Genomic DNA, 16706 nt, shown 5'->3' with positions numbered 1-16706 from the left:
TGGGGAAGGGGCAGAGAATGAGCAGAGGAGAGCTTGTGTGAAAGATTGTGAGAACTGAAGAGTTAGAGAGTCTGCACTGGGGGGGCTTGTTGAAGATTGGAGAGGTGGGGGCTGGGGAGCACATGTCAGGCTGGGAGATGGCCGAATAGAACTGTCTCCACCTGGCAACTCTACCCATTTTGTCTCAGCTTCAATTTCATGTTGTGCTGAAAATCAATATAACTCCTTTTATGCTTGCTGGATGCTCTCTAATTAGCCACAAATTCTGGAGTTATATAAATAATATCAATATCTTTACAATAAACAACAACAAATAATAAAACAGCTCCCCAAAGGGTCACAAATTATTTACATTTCCTTAAATTTTGTTACCCAAAGTAATACTGGGTTAGACATGCTTTCTTCTACAAATATATAAATTAAACAATTTTTTGAGTCAAAGTTACTTGAAAAGTACATCTCAAATTTTAGACAGATCTGTGGCAGTCATACACCTAAGCCAGTCTGTGTCAGCTCCATTACCTGAGGTACATGGCTGGGCTGACAGGCTAGGCAATAATGTGCTCAATTGGCTCTGTGGAAGTTTCAAATGGCTGGGACACCAAAGACAAAGCTCTCACAGGCCTGTGTAGACTCCTCTGTGGCTTTGCTATGCAGAAATGAGGAGCTCAGCACAAGCTTTCTGCTAAGTTGGGTATTTGTGTTTAACAAGGGTCACCTGTGGCAGATGACGGCCCTCCCAAGCCCAGTGAGTGGGACTGCAGCTTACATAAATGCAATGTTTGTAGCTGGTTCCACCAGAAGAAGAGAGTAATATGAAGCAGAGACACTTGGAGAACGATGTTTCCAGTTTGCTGCACCCCATGTAGGATTTCCAGTGTGTTGTGTATTAACTGAGCAAAGTGCTTTTGAAAATTAGATGCACAGCTTGGAGTTTTAAAACCACTTGGAAGGGAGGAGTTGTGGACTGTAGGATTGAGTCACCCACTGTCCACCACTGCCTTAACTGGCACCCCTCCCATTTAGACACTGTCCGGAAGGCTCTGAGCCAAGCTGCTCCCACTGGCTGTTCCATTTTGTCCTCATAATGTTCAGGAAATTGTCTGAGAGTATTACTACCATTCCCATGTTATATTAAAACCAAGGTTTAGCGAGGTTAAATGGCTTTATGTGTGTGTATTTCTGAGGTTTAGCTTAATGTAAAAATGTTAAAATTGAAGGACATTTAGAGGTAATATCTTTCACCAAAACTTAGATGGCTAAATGATGAGAGACAATTAACAAGCCAGGAATACATCCTTGCCAATATCAAAATAGGGTAAGAGGTTTGCTGGGATCCTTTGCTTTATTGTTTCCTGGGAAAACGAGCCCTCTCCTGCCAATCTTACAATTTCCAATAAGTATTTGAATGTATAACTTCCAAAATTTCTAAGCATTCTTGGTAAGCAGGATGTGTTCACAGGCTGGATACAGCCAGTGACTCAGCTGTGGTCCACCTCTTGACTTCACAGTGAGGGATGAGGTGAGGGACCCAGCAAGTCTTAGGTGCTGCCTCAGTCCACCTGCAATGCATGGTCATCGTCTTCCACAAAACCAGGCTGGGTCAAGTAGCAAAGCACTGCTTTAAGCTTTTCAGGGAAATTGGTCGACTTGAAAATAGATTTCAGGAGTTGGAGAGATGGCTTAACAGTTAAGAGCATTGTCTACTCTTCCAGAGGTCCTGAGTTCAGTTCCCAACAACCACATGGTGGCTCACAACCATCTGTAATGGGATCCGATGCCCTCTTCTGGTGTGTCTGAAGAGAGCAACAGTTCATGTCCTTTTTTCTTAAACAAAAACAACAATAACAACAACAACAACAAAAAAACCCTCAATAATTTATTGGGGAATATGCACAGAAAATAAATTCCACTATGTCTCCAAGAAATCAATAGAAAGTGTATTTTATTCATTCATTTTAGACCAGTAGTATTTGGTTTTACCCTCGGTCTCTTGGCTATCTAGTCTCTGGTTCTCAGTCACTTGAACAGTGTCAGGTTCCAACTTATGGACTGGGCCTTACATCAAATTAGATATTTGGTTGGTTATACCCACAAGGTTTGTGCCACTGTTGCTCTAGCATATTTCACAGGCAGGATAGATTGCAGATCAAAGGTTTTGAGGAGGGTTGGTGTTTATGTTTCTCTTTTTGGTAGCCTGCAAAATACCTTTCCATGTCAAACACACTGGTACATGGGGGTGAAAGTCCTGTGTCGCCACCAGCTCGACCTCTCTGTGTTCAGTGAATTGTGTGAGTGTTGTCTTCACCAGTGGGGCCTCCTGTCAGTTGGTGGAAAGCAACCTATTATTTCGGTAACAGCCTAGGTTATTTAGGATTTCCACAGGATCCATTCAGATTCCAACAACTCAATTGTATGACACCCAGTCCTGGTACTAGAAATGTTCTGACAAGAGGTGGCCAGTTGGGGTTCCATCTTCCTCCTCATGAGACTGCAGTAAGATGGACTTCATATACTATAGGAAGGTTTCACTGCACTAGGTTTCCGTACTGCCCCTCAAATGCCCTTCAATTCCAGCTGTCTCTCCCCTCATTTCTTCTTTCAATCCCATCTCCGTCTTCCTTTCCACCTGTTCCTCCTGTTCTCATTCCCTTCCTTCCACCCTGGGTTCTTGTCCACCCATAAGATCTATTCTCTTTCTCCCTCTCTTCCTGGAAGATCCATGCGACACCCCCTGACCAAGTTCCTGGAAAGTGCATTTTAAAGTGAATGATCAGCTTTTTTTCATTTTGTGTGAATTGTCACAAACTTGCACAAATGATCAGAATGGAAGAAAGGCTGAGGCAAAGACAAGGTTAAGTCTCAGTGAGTACAGTCATCGGGTTTCTAACATTCACCACCTCACAGTAGCGCTCTGTAACAGTCCATTTGAGCTTCATTTCTCAGAGAAGGGACTTGCAAATCAGAGATCTTATTCTGTTCTCCTGGTTACTGGAGACCAGAGCTAGAAGCTGCACAAAGATGCATTTTTCATCTGGAGTTACAAGCAGGAGTATTGTCTCCCTGCTCTGTCCCGAGGCACGACAGACCCCAGTGTCTGCTCGTTCAGTTTCCTGTATTCAGTGTATTAATTTAAGGCAGGCTCTATCATCCCATTGGCTGTAATGGGCCTCGCTACTGGTGAGTCCTGCTGCACTGGAATGTTCCAGAGCTTCACTAATGGTGAGGCTAAGCAGAAGGTGCAGAAACTGGGTCCAGAGACATATGTTGGCAGTAAGGAGCTTTATCAACCCACCATCGCAGAGCATAACAGGTTGCACTGTGTTTCTCGAGGTGATTTGCAAGGCAGTTCTTCAAGTTTGAAAGCCCCTAGCTCAGATGCTCTCTAGAAACAGAGAGTGTGGGTTTTCATCAGCAGCCTGGGAAGGCTGGAGAGCTGGCTATGCAATCTCCTCAATAATGAGTTTTCCTCAACTAGCCAACTATTTTTCTTTCCTCTCTCTGCAGGACTATGAATCAAATGTAGGGCCTCAAGCATGCAAGTGCTCTATCACTCAATTAAATTCCTCCACGAATTTTAAAATAAGGCCAGCTGCTTGTTTTTGTAAGTTTCTCCTCTACAAGCTAACACATAGGTATCTTAGGTCTACGGCACAATTCTCATTTCCTACAAAGATAAATCTGCCCAGCAGTGGGGTTGCTCCAGTTAGCACACTGCTGTTTGATAACCAGCACTGAGGTACAAGTGTAGAATAACTTCAGATAGAAATAAGGAAATAAACATCTGGCTTGCAGCACAAAAGTGGGTTGGAGTTTGGAAAACTAGAATCACACTTAAAATCACTGGTGAAAAATCTGAACTATAAAATTCCTCACCTCTCATTATTACAGCTACACAAAAGACATTTCAAACAAAGTTGGGCTTCTTGGATGATGCTGTTAAGATCATCTTAAGAGTACATGATTCTTAAATTCATAAATACTCGTGCATACTTTTATAGTAATAGCTACTGGAAAAGTGAAGGTATTTGCAAAGCCCATGTAGTAGGATTTCTTTTCATTCTAGTTGGCTCTGTGTTGGTAACAACAGGACTCTCAAGATCTGTCAAGACTCAGGCCCTTTGCCCTAACCTCCTTCCTCAGTCTGTCACCAGGTGGAAGAATGAGAGATATTGGTGCTTTTCTCATTAATTCCCTTCTGGTAGAAAACTGTAGCAGATCACTTCAGTCCCATCAGCCATTCCCATCACCTGGCCTAGAAAGTGACATCATAACTGTGACTCAGGAAGAGGTCCAGGCCATGGAAAGGGACAATAGCTAGTCCAGGCTAGAGCTGCCTCACCAGGTGACTTGTGTAGTCTTCTAGGCTGCACGAGATGAATGCTGTGTGTGCTTTCTGCCACATCTTGCTTGCCAAGTATAACTGCTGGAAGAAGTCAGCCATCTGAGGAAACCCCAGAAGTCAGCCCACCATGGCTCCCACTATCTTCATATCACTACCACTGCCACCCAAGGGCTGTGTCCCCCGCCTTCCTTCTCTTCTCTTCTCTTCTCTTCTCTTCTCTTCTCTTCTCTTCTCTTCTCTTCTCTTCTCTTCTCTCTCTCTCTCTCTCTCTCTCTCTCTCTCTCTCTCCCACTTCCCCTCTGTGGGTAGTTTGGCTGGAAACACAGAAAGTTTCTCCAGGCAGAAAGTTAGGTGTGGTGGTTGCAGGTACAGCGGCTCAATTAAAGGCCTTCTCCACGGTTCCTCATGGCACAGCCCCAATGACACAAAAAAGTCCACGAGGCTTTTATTTATTTTTTTACAGGCTTTATTTTCATGGTGGATGGTAGCTGGATCTGGATGCACCCCCATGAAACTCAGGGCAGACCTGAGTTAAATAGGGAGAGAGAAAGGGGGATGGGCTGGGAAAGAATGCTTAATTGGCTACACCCTCTGGCCTTCAGGTATCTCATTAGTAGATAAATCTCTTGAGGCTGAGGCCTGTAGTCACACCCTCTACCTGTGGAGGGGCTGGTAGGAGCCTTGCCCTACATGACTGAACAGTGCAAGTTAATGGAGTTCCATGCCATGTGTTAGGAGCCTGGATTCTGGGAGCACGGCAGAATAGATGCCTGTCCCTTGCAGGGTCTTCCGGCTTTTTCCAGCCAGCACTTCTACCAAAAACCAAGACCCCTTTCATGGCCCTACACCCCTCCATCTCTGTCTCTGTCTGTCTCTGGGGTGTGTGCATGTGCACAACTCCCCCTATTGCATCAATAAGGACCTCTTGTGTGAATGTGCATGGAGGAGTATTCACTTGAGGAAGGACAATTTACTAGGGAATGGATCACCAAGGAACATAACCCCTACCCAGAAACCATTAGCTTGCCTGTTGCTCCTCAGGGGAAAATGAGGCTTCCTGAGTGCTTCTTGTATCCATAATGTCGTGTTGATGGGCCCAGTCTTGTGCAAGTAACAACTCCAGCTTGTCATCAGAGTGCAGCAGCCATGTTATTTTAGAAAACAGCTCCTCAAAACATTCCTCACTATATTTTAGTGCTTACATTCTTTCTGACCCTTCTTCTCCAGCTTCCCTGAGCCTTGGAGTCTAAGGAACATGAACATCCTTCTAGGGGTGGGCTCTTACCAGTCACTTATTCCCAGTTAGGAGTCTCTGATTTAACCATTGCTCACTGCAAAAAGAGGCTCCTCTAAAGCTGAAAGCAGCACTAACCTTTAGGTAATAGATAAATAGATAGAAGACAGGTTGATACCATGTGCATTTAGCAAGTCAACAATAACAGCTTCCCTCCTGGGGCCTTTGAGCTCCCTAGTTGTGAGCCCTTGATCAGGATTCAGTACCAGACATGAATTTCCTTCCATGGAGTGGGCCTCCAGTCCAATCTGAGAGTGGCTAGTTACCCACCACAAGAGTCAAGCCTTCCTTTCTGGCGGTGACGACCTCCCTATGAGAACATGCCTCTCGCAAAGGATCTCCTTCATCCCTCTCCAGAGGAGGAGAAGAGGAAGCACAAGAAAAAGCGCCTGGTGCAGAGCCCCAATTCCTACTTTATGGATGTGAAAGGCCCAGAATGCTGTAAAATCACCATGGTCTTTAGCCATGCACAAACGGTAGTCTTGTGTGTTGGCTGCTCCACTGTCCTCTGTCAGCCTACAGGTGGAAAAGCAAGGCTGACAGAAGGATGATCCTTCAGGAGGAAGCAGCACTGAAAGCCCCTGGTTGAAGATGAGTGGGAGCCTTCACAATAAACACATTTTGGATAAAAAAAAAAAAAAAAAAAAAAAAAAAAAGAGTCAAGCCTTCTATGGTAGCTCACAGCATTCCCAGCTAGGTAAGACCATTGATAACCCTTCTTCCTCCTGAAGCCTTCACCGAATCTTCTAGAACTACAGAGTTAACTGTCAGGGAGAAAGTTTCTGGGCCAGTTCTAATTTGATTTCTCCATGTCCTGCAGCAAAATTGTGTGGTATCTTCCAACTGGATGTTATCATCTCATTTTGGTGGGCAACCAGGGGCAATGGCAGCAGCTTGCATTCTATTGTGGCCTCTGCGATTTCCCTGAGTGTGACTTAGAGGGTGGTATCCCCACACCTGGCACTGTTTCATTTAATAACCTATGTCTTCTGAGAACAGTGTGGCCCACCCACTTAGGGTACTTTTGAGAGGTATTTCTCAGTAGTGGCTTGATTTTTATTTTGGTATTGGGAAGAATATACCACACACTTGTTTAAATGTATAGATGCTAAAAGACTTCTTTTAAATGGGGTTCTAGGTATTGACACGGGGCATCACACAAGTGCAGCATGGCCTGAACTACCAAGTTTCATTCCCAGCTCCAACAGTGGAATTTTAGTTTCTCTCTACAATATATTTGAAGGCTAGTGTCATACCTAATACTTCTAACTATTTTTAAGGTCCTATTATAAAATCTGTACCCATGCTGTGGGAGAGAATTCAGAGAGCTGGAGGCATTCGTCAGAGGTTATTTGGGGAGAAGGTAAGATTGGCCTGTCAAGTTGGTCAGTTGCCTGCTCACAACCAAGGAGAATCAGCTTCAGCTTTCGCAATGAACTTGTCAAGAATTTATCTAGTTTGCTACTAACCTTCTCATTGCCTTTTGTTTTTCCTGTTTTTTCTATAATTTTTGGCAAATCTTATAAATTCTTCATCTTCTGTTCCATTTAAAAATCTTAGTTGTTTTATTGTATATGTGTATGTGTGTGGTTTGTAGCAGGTGGTTGGGGGTTAGTGTGTGTGTGTGTGTGTGTGTGTGTGTGTGTGTGTGTGTAAAGGTTCTGAAGTCAACTCTTCAGAGCTGGTTCTCTCTTTCCACCTTTATGTAGGTCCCCAGGATTGAGCTCATGTTGTGAGGCTTCCCCAGTCAATGGGTAAGTGCACTTACCCACTGGGGAGCCATTTCACCACACACTTTCTCCTTCCTTTCCTCTTCTTCCTGAAGATTCCATAGCTTCTCATCCCCATCTTATGACTCTAAGGGCTTTTGAGAGTTTGTATCACATTTTCACAACCATTATTATTGATCCTGGGAAAGACCTACCTTTGTAGGAGTCTGAGTAACTTGCAAGCATACATGTGACCATGCTTGCTGTGTCTTCCTATGCCCTCGATTCTGTGTTCCCTCACTTAGTTCAAGTACACGAAGACACACCACTTGTGTATTCTGAGTCCCGTGCTAACTGTTCAGTCATCACAAAAGTGACTCAGACAGCTTTTGCCGGCAAGCACTTTATGATCTTGTGGGCTGAAAGAACTGGTAAGTGCTGCAAAGCTGTCATACAAAATTAGTATAATTTGTGTTTCCATTTTTACACTTTACTTCGCTTCCATTTATCTTACAATTTCCAAATCACTGTGCTGTAGAATAATGGAGGATGAAAAGGGAAAAAGCAAACTCTGCAGCTGAATGCACTCTTCTGTGGCTGTTGACTAGGTGTGCTGCACACTACACAGGACAGATGCTGAATTCCCACCTGGCTGGGTAGGTGATGCTCTTTTAGCTTCGAGGTTGTTCATACACTCTGATGAAGCACTAACAGTCTTTGACAACTATCTCCTGCCCAGAAAGCTCCCCTAGAAGTCATATAACTAAACTCAGCTGAAAAATAAATATTCTGTAATTCCTGACAGTAATGATGGCTGTCTTTTGGCAGTCACTCTACCACAGTTAGAGAACCTAACAGTACGGGAATTGTTACAACACGTATTACTATACACGGTTAATGCCGCCGTGATGTGTAGGGGGCCCTCTCTAAAATCTTCTTCAGTAAGTTTATTCATGAATCTCATCAGTTAGCCCCATGAAAGAAAACAAATTAGTGGTTTTGTATAAAAATTTAGGGAAAAAAAACTGAGCAGTTAATTTCTTTGAGATGTTCAGTTAGCAGTTAATTTCTTTGGAATGCTTGTGTGGTCTCTTAGCCAACATGACTGATGACTAATTCCTGGTCTTGACAACAGTTTTTCCCTGGCTCAAATATATTCTTCACAAATCAAGAAGAACCCTGACCAGTGAGCAGCTCTGTTAGATGCACTGCAAGTTTCAAGGTCGCTGTTTGTATATATATATATATCTTTGACATCATCTCTATGGACTGTACTTGAGGTTGTTACCTCATCTTGAGCACAGAGCGATCCCTGACTACATCAACACAGCTGTAACTGTTACAGAAATATCACAGGTCCAGGCTCTCACATGAGAAGTCTCTGGCCAAGAGGGCTGCTGAGATGAAGGCTGTGAGGAAGATGAGCAAGCCAATATCCTTATGAACTGAGCTTTATTTCTAATAAAAGAAAAGAAGACAAGAACAACACTGACTTTGCATCAAACTCCAGCCTGATTTCGTTACAGAGGCCATTTAAGTTTGAGTAAGCACAAGCAAGCATTTCTCATCCTAGCTTTTATTGTCCTATACTTTTAAAAGAACAATGATTTTTTTGTGATTTCCCCTCCTCCAGTAAATTTCTATTGTTTTGGAACAGAAATATGACTTGAAAATAACTCTAATACTTTGGATTATATTTGTAGGCTTGGCTGGTTGGGGTGAGTTGTTCTTATCCCAGCTGGAAGTAAGTGGAGGAAGCGGGGAGCCATGCCAAGCCTGTCTGTCTTTTTAGTACTGCCTTCATAATGCCTTACTTGGTGATGTGCGGGCATCCCTCTGTTATGATTCAGGACTCATGGGGAAGAAAGAACAGCAAGAAGAAAAAACACTGGGCCTTTGCTCAGGGAAAGGCTACAGCCAGCTGGCCATGGCCTCCGGCTGAATGGGTTCCTCTTTACCATCTCTGAGTGGTGGTAGCTAGAAATAAACCATGGTGAAGTTTTTAGACTACATAGATCTGCAAATGCTGCCATCAAGGCAGGTGGTTTTGTGGTGTGTGTGTGTGTGTGTGTGTGTGTTGTGTGTGTGGTGTAGGGGGTGGTCTCAGTCCTTGCCTCCCTCACTCCTTTTTTTCCTTCTCTCCTTCTTTCCCTCCATCCTTATCTTATTCTTCCCTAACCTATATTCAAAAGAATGTGTCCAATTCTTAAACTTCATCAAACTTCTCACATGTAGTCAACACAAGATGGTAACTCACAATGTGTTAGGAAGATCCTGTGTCAGCAATAAAAGATAGCTTAGAGGTAGTCTTTGTCACATAAGATCCATGAACAATTCTTTACAGTGCCACTAAATAAATCCCAGTGTGTGACAAAGAAGTACTTTCTATAGCTGGATTTTATCCCAACAGAAGACCTCGTAATGGTTTTTGAGTATAGCTGGAAGTCCCTAGTTATAGTGGAAGTGGTACGTGAGAGGTCAAAATTTTACACCTAGGTTACTATAATTCAGGGATCTAGTTTTAATTCTTATTCTGTGAAACTAAGAGGCAAAAATTGTGGAATTTGTGTTAAAGAAGATTTACTTTTTAAAAATTTAAAAAAAAAAAAAATTGAAATAGGGTATTACTAATGTAGCCCAGGACAGTTTAGAATGTATTTTGTAGACCAAACTGTTTTTAGACTTGTGATCCTTCTGCCTTGGCCTCCTGAGTACTGGAGATATAGGTGTAATTCCTGTCAGTCATGACTTCATTAATTAAGCCCAAGAATAATGAATTTATCTGTATTCCGAGATAGAAATGAAAGAGAATCCGATTTGAAGAAAAGTGAGCAATGTCTTCTTTGGGTCTCCTGAGTCATTATGATTCCAGTTTGGTGTCTGACCAACCGATAGCTACAGAGTACATTTTCAATTTTTAATTGATTACATTAAAAAATGAAACCCTGTGGGGAAAACTTACAGTGCCCTGCACAAGGAGGGTACTCTGTAATTTTTTTTTCAAAGAATTGGCTTGCAATAATAGTAATATGAATTCATTTTTATAATATACTAAGATAAAAGTTGACCTGGAAATAACTCATTTAGCAAAAGGTCTCCGAGGTTTTTCCAGCTCAGCACATGGCTCCCCTTCTTCTCTGGAACATTTTCACTAGACTGTGAAGCGCCTGGTGACAATAACCATCTGGGCTTCCTTTTGCTACCATGTGCCTGGCAGTCTCAGATCACTCAGTGAACCTAGTAAAGAGGACGCTGATATTTACCCTCACGAGTAACGGTATCTGTGTGACTGCCATCCATTCTGTCTGCAGACTTGTTCTTTAGCAAAGAGTTTAAAAGTGGCAAAACAGCTGTTGTAAGTTTTCTCTTTCAGCAATACATGCATATGTAGGGTTTGATGCTTTTAAATATTCAGATGAGAGGCTGGGGAGATCGCTCAGCAGTTAAGAGCAATGGCTGCTCTTCTGGGGGACTCAATTCCCAGTACCCACATGGCAGCTGTGTAACTCCAGATCTAGAGGATTGGATGCTCTCACACAGACATGAATGTAGGAAAACACCAATGCACATTAAATAAATAATAACAAATAAATTTATAGTTGAAGGAACTAAGGAAGAACAGTGTGGCTATCTGAGCAAGTTCACATATATGTTATAGTCATTCATTTAGAAGAGGTTAAGAATTTTTTTTTCATAGAAAGTTTCTCTTTGAGGTCTTGATTTGGGGAGCTTGTTTCTTATAATTCCTCTTGTCAGGACTCCTGTCCATCACTGGACACAGTCCCGAAGCACCAGAAAGGACAGAGAGGCATTTTGGCCATTACCTCAGCTGGCCTATGGGCCCCAACCTGTAGGCTGATTTGCCTACCTAGGATGGTTGGCTGTGTGGTGGGGGAGACTCTCTGTGCAAGCATGCCACACCTTCGTTCTGGTTGACAACTGTCAGGTAAATCTTCGTTGGTGGCCACAAGTGTCATTAAGAGAGAGAACTTGGGTACTGAAGGCAAACAGCTCAGCAGTCCTGGAAGAGCAACCCCCTTTGCATCCTGTGGCTGGTGAGTCATGCCTGTGGAGCAAAAGCAGAGGTGGCCGAGAGTGAGGGAGCAGGGGGAAGGATGCCCTCCCGGTGACAAATTTGGAAAATGCTCACTTTGGGCATTTTTGTTGGCTTCAATGGCAGCTGATGAAAATAAGGTAGTATTAAATTACTGGGAAAGTATTTTTTTCTCATGGCTACATGAGAAACAGACTCTACTATTTATGTGCATCTTAATTTTTAGACATTAAAACTATTGGCCTGCAGCCAAATTTAAAAATAACCTGTGTTTTGTACTTTCTTGATGCGTAACTATAGAACATTTCTTGACCTTCCTCTGCCCTCTTGCCCAGTATTTAGTTACCATGGCTCCTAACAAAGCTATTTTTTTTTCCTTAACATGACAGGATGGCAGGGCCATAGAAAGCCTAGAAATGCAAACTCAAAGTATAGTCTTATGGTGTGCAACTGGTTAACATACCATGATTCTGTCACAGCTTGTGACTTTTCTGTGCCTGTCCTCCATTTTAATTTTCTCTTTGTAGTTCCTCCACAGGCATTAGACACCTGAGTCTCTTTGTTTCAGCTGGAAGAAGCTTATTCATACCCCAGGGATCAGCTGGACACCACCACTCAAAACTGTCCTAGATAGGGATGTAGTTACATTAGCAGAGAGCTTGTCTAGGATGCAAACGCTACATTTTTCAAGTTCAAGACCAGCCTGGACACATGAGACACTGCTTAAGAAACAAACAACACCACCAACAAACATTGTTCCTCAAAGCTTTCCCTTTTGCCCAGATCTTCAGCTTTCTGCTTTTGCATATTTTCTGATTTATTACATCTCAGGAGTGATCCCACATCAAATTTACTGAATTCTCAGATATGAGACTATTACTAAAGTGTGCCCCAAACTTCCTTTATTTAAAAGAAAAAATAGACTGAAATTTCTGTTTGGTGAGTAGTTACATGAGAGGCATTGAGGCGTGGGTACCTACTGAAGTTGTTTACAGTGTTTACTGAGGATGGCAATCTGTGCACACAACTCCTCCAGGAATCTGATGGCCCTGAAGTTGGAATAGCTCTGCTCCAGACTTCCTGAGCACGATGATATTAAAAGAAGACTTTATACCCATGATCTGAACATCCTTCTATACTTAACAGTTTGCAAAAAGATAACCACTTTCATATTTCAAAGTTAATCCACCCAACCCCAATGGATAGGGCACAATTCTACTACTTGACTTCTTTCTTTGTTTTAGAAATCATATTTATTGTTATCATTAGTATGTATGATATATAGGTGTATCTGTATGTGTCTATGTGTGCACACACACACATACTATGTATGGCACATTGTAAATCAGATGACAGTTGTGAGGAGTCAGTTCTCCCCTTCTACCTTGGGTACCAGAGATTGAGAGCTCCTGGGATGATCTTCATCCACTGACCCATCCTCCTGGCCTACTCACTTTCTTCATGACTGTTTTCAACTTTGCTCTTTAGCTCTGTTAAATTCCTTTCCCCAAATGTCTCCTTGGGCAGGAAAGGTAACCTGAACATTTCCTGGTAAACTCGCTGATATTGGCTGAGTTAGTCCTAGATGAAATGAATCTATTTCAGTCTTCCTGTCTCCTCTCTCATACTCCCCTTCACATTTGGGGTATAGCTGAGCCCTGCACATTGGTGGTAGGGGAAAGAAAGCTGGTAGAAGTAGCCAGGAGCCTGGCTTCTGTCTGCTTCACAGTGGCTCTTGTCTGCTGTCAGGACTATATAATTAAAAAGCCCAGTGAAAAATGAAAATGTAGGAGGTAGGTAGGTGTCCAAGGATAATTAAGAATTTCAAGCTCAGCCTGTAGCACAGGCTTCTAATCTTGGGCCTTTTATGGCAAAGCAAGAGGATCAGGAGTCCAAAGATGCTTGGCTGCACTATGACTGTGAGGCCATGGGATGTGGGTCAACAAACATCAGTAAAGCAAACAAAGGGTAAAGGGATGAAACAGTTTCAAGGAAGAGCAAGGGACAAGCAGTGGTCTGTATGGCTACCCAGCTCACACAACAGTGGAGCCCACCCTCCCTGTGCTCACTGCTGTCCTCTCCCAGTCTGATGCCTGATGAAATAACCCCGCTACTCTCTGGTGAAATACCTCTGCTCTCATGACATCTCTGGGACTCCATCCTAATCCACACAGACACCCTTCACCTTCCACTTCAATCCCAATTTTGGCACTCTACCTTGAAAGCCCCCTGCACCGATGATTCGCGTGTTAGCGTGCAGGCTGCCTCTCCAGAATGCTGTCTAGCTGTACTGGGCACTTGGCCACTTCTCTGTCTCTCAGAAAATCCTAATGGTGCTCGAGGCACACGATGCTAAATCTGGAGTATACATTTGCACATCTCAGGACACGGGCGAGTGCCAGTGGGGATCCTCTTGAGTTTTAGCCATAAAACTTCATAGGAATTCCTTTCCTTTTATGTTCATTTCTTCAGCAGTGTATCTGAAAGGGGGGGGGAGGGCAAAGGACGTCACTGCTGCCCTATCTTTTCTCTCAGTCTGTTCTTATTCTCAAATTACAGCGAGCTGGGGACACAATGAAAATGGGTAGAGATTGTCCTGCTTAGATGTACCCATCAATCAAGTTTGTTACAGCTTAGATCAAGGTTGGCAAACTAAGGGCTAAAGGTCAGACAGGGTCGCATCTGATGACTTCTCTGCAGTCTGTGATTGCCTCTTGCATAGAGCAGAGCTCAGTAGAAGTACTGGAAGTCACATAGCCCTGCAAAGTGCAACATATTTACCGTCTACAGACACAGCTTGCCAAGCCCAGTTCTAGATGCTCACAGAACATAAAGTGGTCCTGTCCATGCCATAACATTGCTGGAAAGGACCTTTACACATGCACGGAGAGTACAAGTTTGTGGCTTCATGCCATACAGTGTGTAATGTATCTGAACTTTATCCTCGCTTTACAGATGAGAAAATTGTGGCTGGGGGTGGGGAAGGGGTGACACGTGCAGGGTTAGGGGCAGCAGCCCTCTTGGTTCCACAGAGTTAATGGCAAAGAGGAGTAGGCAGATGGGAACACAATTCCATCGATATTGTTGTACAAGGTTGGTTGTTGAGCTGGGGTGGGGTGGCTGGGAGGTAGGGAAAATGGTGTCCAGTGGCCGTAATGCTGTAATGGCTGTAATGGTCAAAACCATTGCAAAGGTGGCAGCACCTACGTTCTTCCTGGACACATGCTGGATCTGAAACTTCGGTCATGTGAAATGGTTAAGTCTTAAGCGCCTTAATTAGTATATCACAGAGTCTTCCAACTTTACAACCAGTATTTGTATCTTCCTACCAGTTAAGTTTATGATGGTTGGCTGATTGATGAAGAAGCCAGACTCTCCTTCTAGTGCAAGTGGGAAACGTCGTCAATATCTAAAACAATGACGTTGTTATGGTTACCCTCACAGCACACATATTAATGGCAATGAGTTTTTACTCTTCTTCCTCCTTGGTTTGTAAGTTAGCTCTGTTCTGTTTGGCTTTAAATTTGGGCACCTTGGGCTTTTATTTAATCTATAATAAGGAATGTTAGAGGACAATTAAAAAAAATAGAGCCTGGGAGGTTAAAATAGACATACCCATATTCCTTATATTACAAAAGACAAAGTTACTCCTTTCATGTTAAAAAAAAATAGACTAAGGATTTGAAAGGCGAGACTTCTTTAAGGACAAGGGAACACACCTGACATGTGGCAGGCAGACAGCATGGAGTCATTGTCAATGGACATACATGGGGGAGTCGGTTCAGTTTTTCATTTTTCTCCCCTGTCAGCATGAAGCAATGACATCATCATTCCTCCCACTAACCAAGGCTAATGCTGGCTATCAAATGGGATTTGCCTCATGTTTCTTGAAAACACAATAAAATAGTTTAAGAATGTTTTCCATATAAGACAAACATTTTTATAATGTGAAATTTTGCAGTTATTTTAATAGAATAATTAGCTCATCTGGAAACTGGATCTTTTTTTTTTCTTTCTTTCTTCATTATGCTAACTGAAAGGTTGGTCCAACTCATATTTAGTTGTCATAACCATTAAGTCTGTGGTGCGCCAGTGACTTTTATGACGTAAAAAGCTAAATGTTAAGACGGTGACAGCAAAGTTATCCTTTAGGTCCTTTGAAAAATTAAAGACTCATGCAGGGGCTGGAGAGAGAGTTTCCTCAGTAAAGCTCTTGTGCAAGCATGAGAGCCTGAGCTCAGCCTCCAGCACCCATATTAAAGGCCAAGCTTGGCAGCGTATGCCTGTGATCCCTGCCTGGAGGAGGTAGAGACTGGTGGATCCCTGGGACTCAGTGACCAGGCTCTTTAGTTTAGTATCTGAGCTTCAGATCTAGTGAGAGAATCTGTGTCAAAACATGGTGGAGTGTGATTGAGGAAGATACCTGACCTTAGCCTCTGGCCTTCACATATGTGAACACCCACCCGCCAACCAGGGTGGGGACTCAGACACTATAGAATACAAAGGCAATCTAAGAGAAGAGGGGAAGTAAATGTGGTCTTAGAAGAACAAAGTTATCACATGAGTCAAAATTAGAGAAAATGTCTCTTATGCTGTGCGGTGCGGTTTTACATCGGTCACTGTTATGAGAGGCTGGGGAAGCTTGCATATCCTGTGATTGTATTTCAGCTCCTGGGAGGATGGCTGTGATTTCCTTTGTATCATCGCTTCTGACCTAGGGATAAACACTGCTGTTCAGACTTTGTACCTAGAGCTTCCAGCTTGCCCTGTGATCTAGTTAAGGCTTTCCCAGGTGCTGACCTAGAAGTGTGCAAATAACTATTCCTCATTTTGTTTATCTTGATTTCTTTTTCAAGTAAGGAAAATAATCAAAGTCACCAGAAAACTAAAAGGATCATAATCATACGTATTTGAGAGCCTTGCCCTCTGTATGTTATCAAATAGTTGTTACTGATTATATAGTATACCTAATGTAACAATGATTTCAGATTTACAATAATGTAACACTGTAAGATCCTTGTAATCCTAGCACTCCGGAAGCTAAGCCAGGAAGATTCTTTAGTATTTGAAGCCCTCCTGGACTACATAGTGAATTCTAAGCCAGCTAGTTCAGCTTGAAGCAGTTCCTGTTTCAAACAAACAAACAAACAAACCCACCAAACGCACACGTACATATATAATAAATGTATTTCAAAATTTATTTAAAGGTCAAGAATTATTAATTTATTTGGAAATATATGAAAAACACGTCAGAGGTCATTCCATCATTATTGTATATATCAGTCTATAACTAAACTAAACGGA

General features: G+C 42.8%; 1 pseudogene; it reads left to right on the top strand.

The window, feature by feature from the left end:
• The first annotated feature begins 5931 nt into the window (after positions 1-5931).
• On the top strand, positions 5932-6274 carry LOC117693447 (small ribosomal subunit protein eS27 pseudogene; annotated as a pseudogene).
• Positions 6275-16706: the final 10432 nt, after the last annotated feature.

This window comes from Arvicanthis niloticus, chromosome 21, assembly GCF_011762505.2.
Source record: "Arvicanthis niloticus isolate mArvNil1 chromosome 21, mArvNil1.pat.X, whole genome shotgun sequence".
NCBI classification, from domain to species: domain Eukaryota; kingdom Metazoa; phylum Chordata; class Mammalia; order Rodentia; family Muridae; genus Arvicanthis; species Arvicanthis niloticus.
Note: the sequence above shows the minus strand (reverse complement) of the source record. Positions and strands in the feature narration are given on the sequence as shown.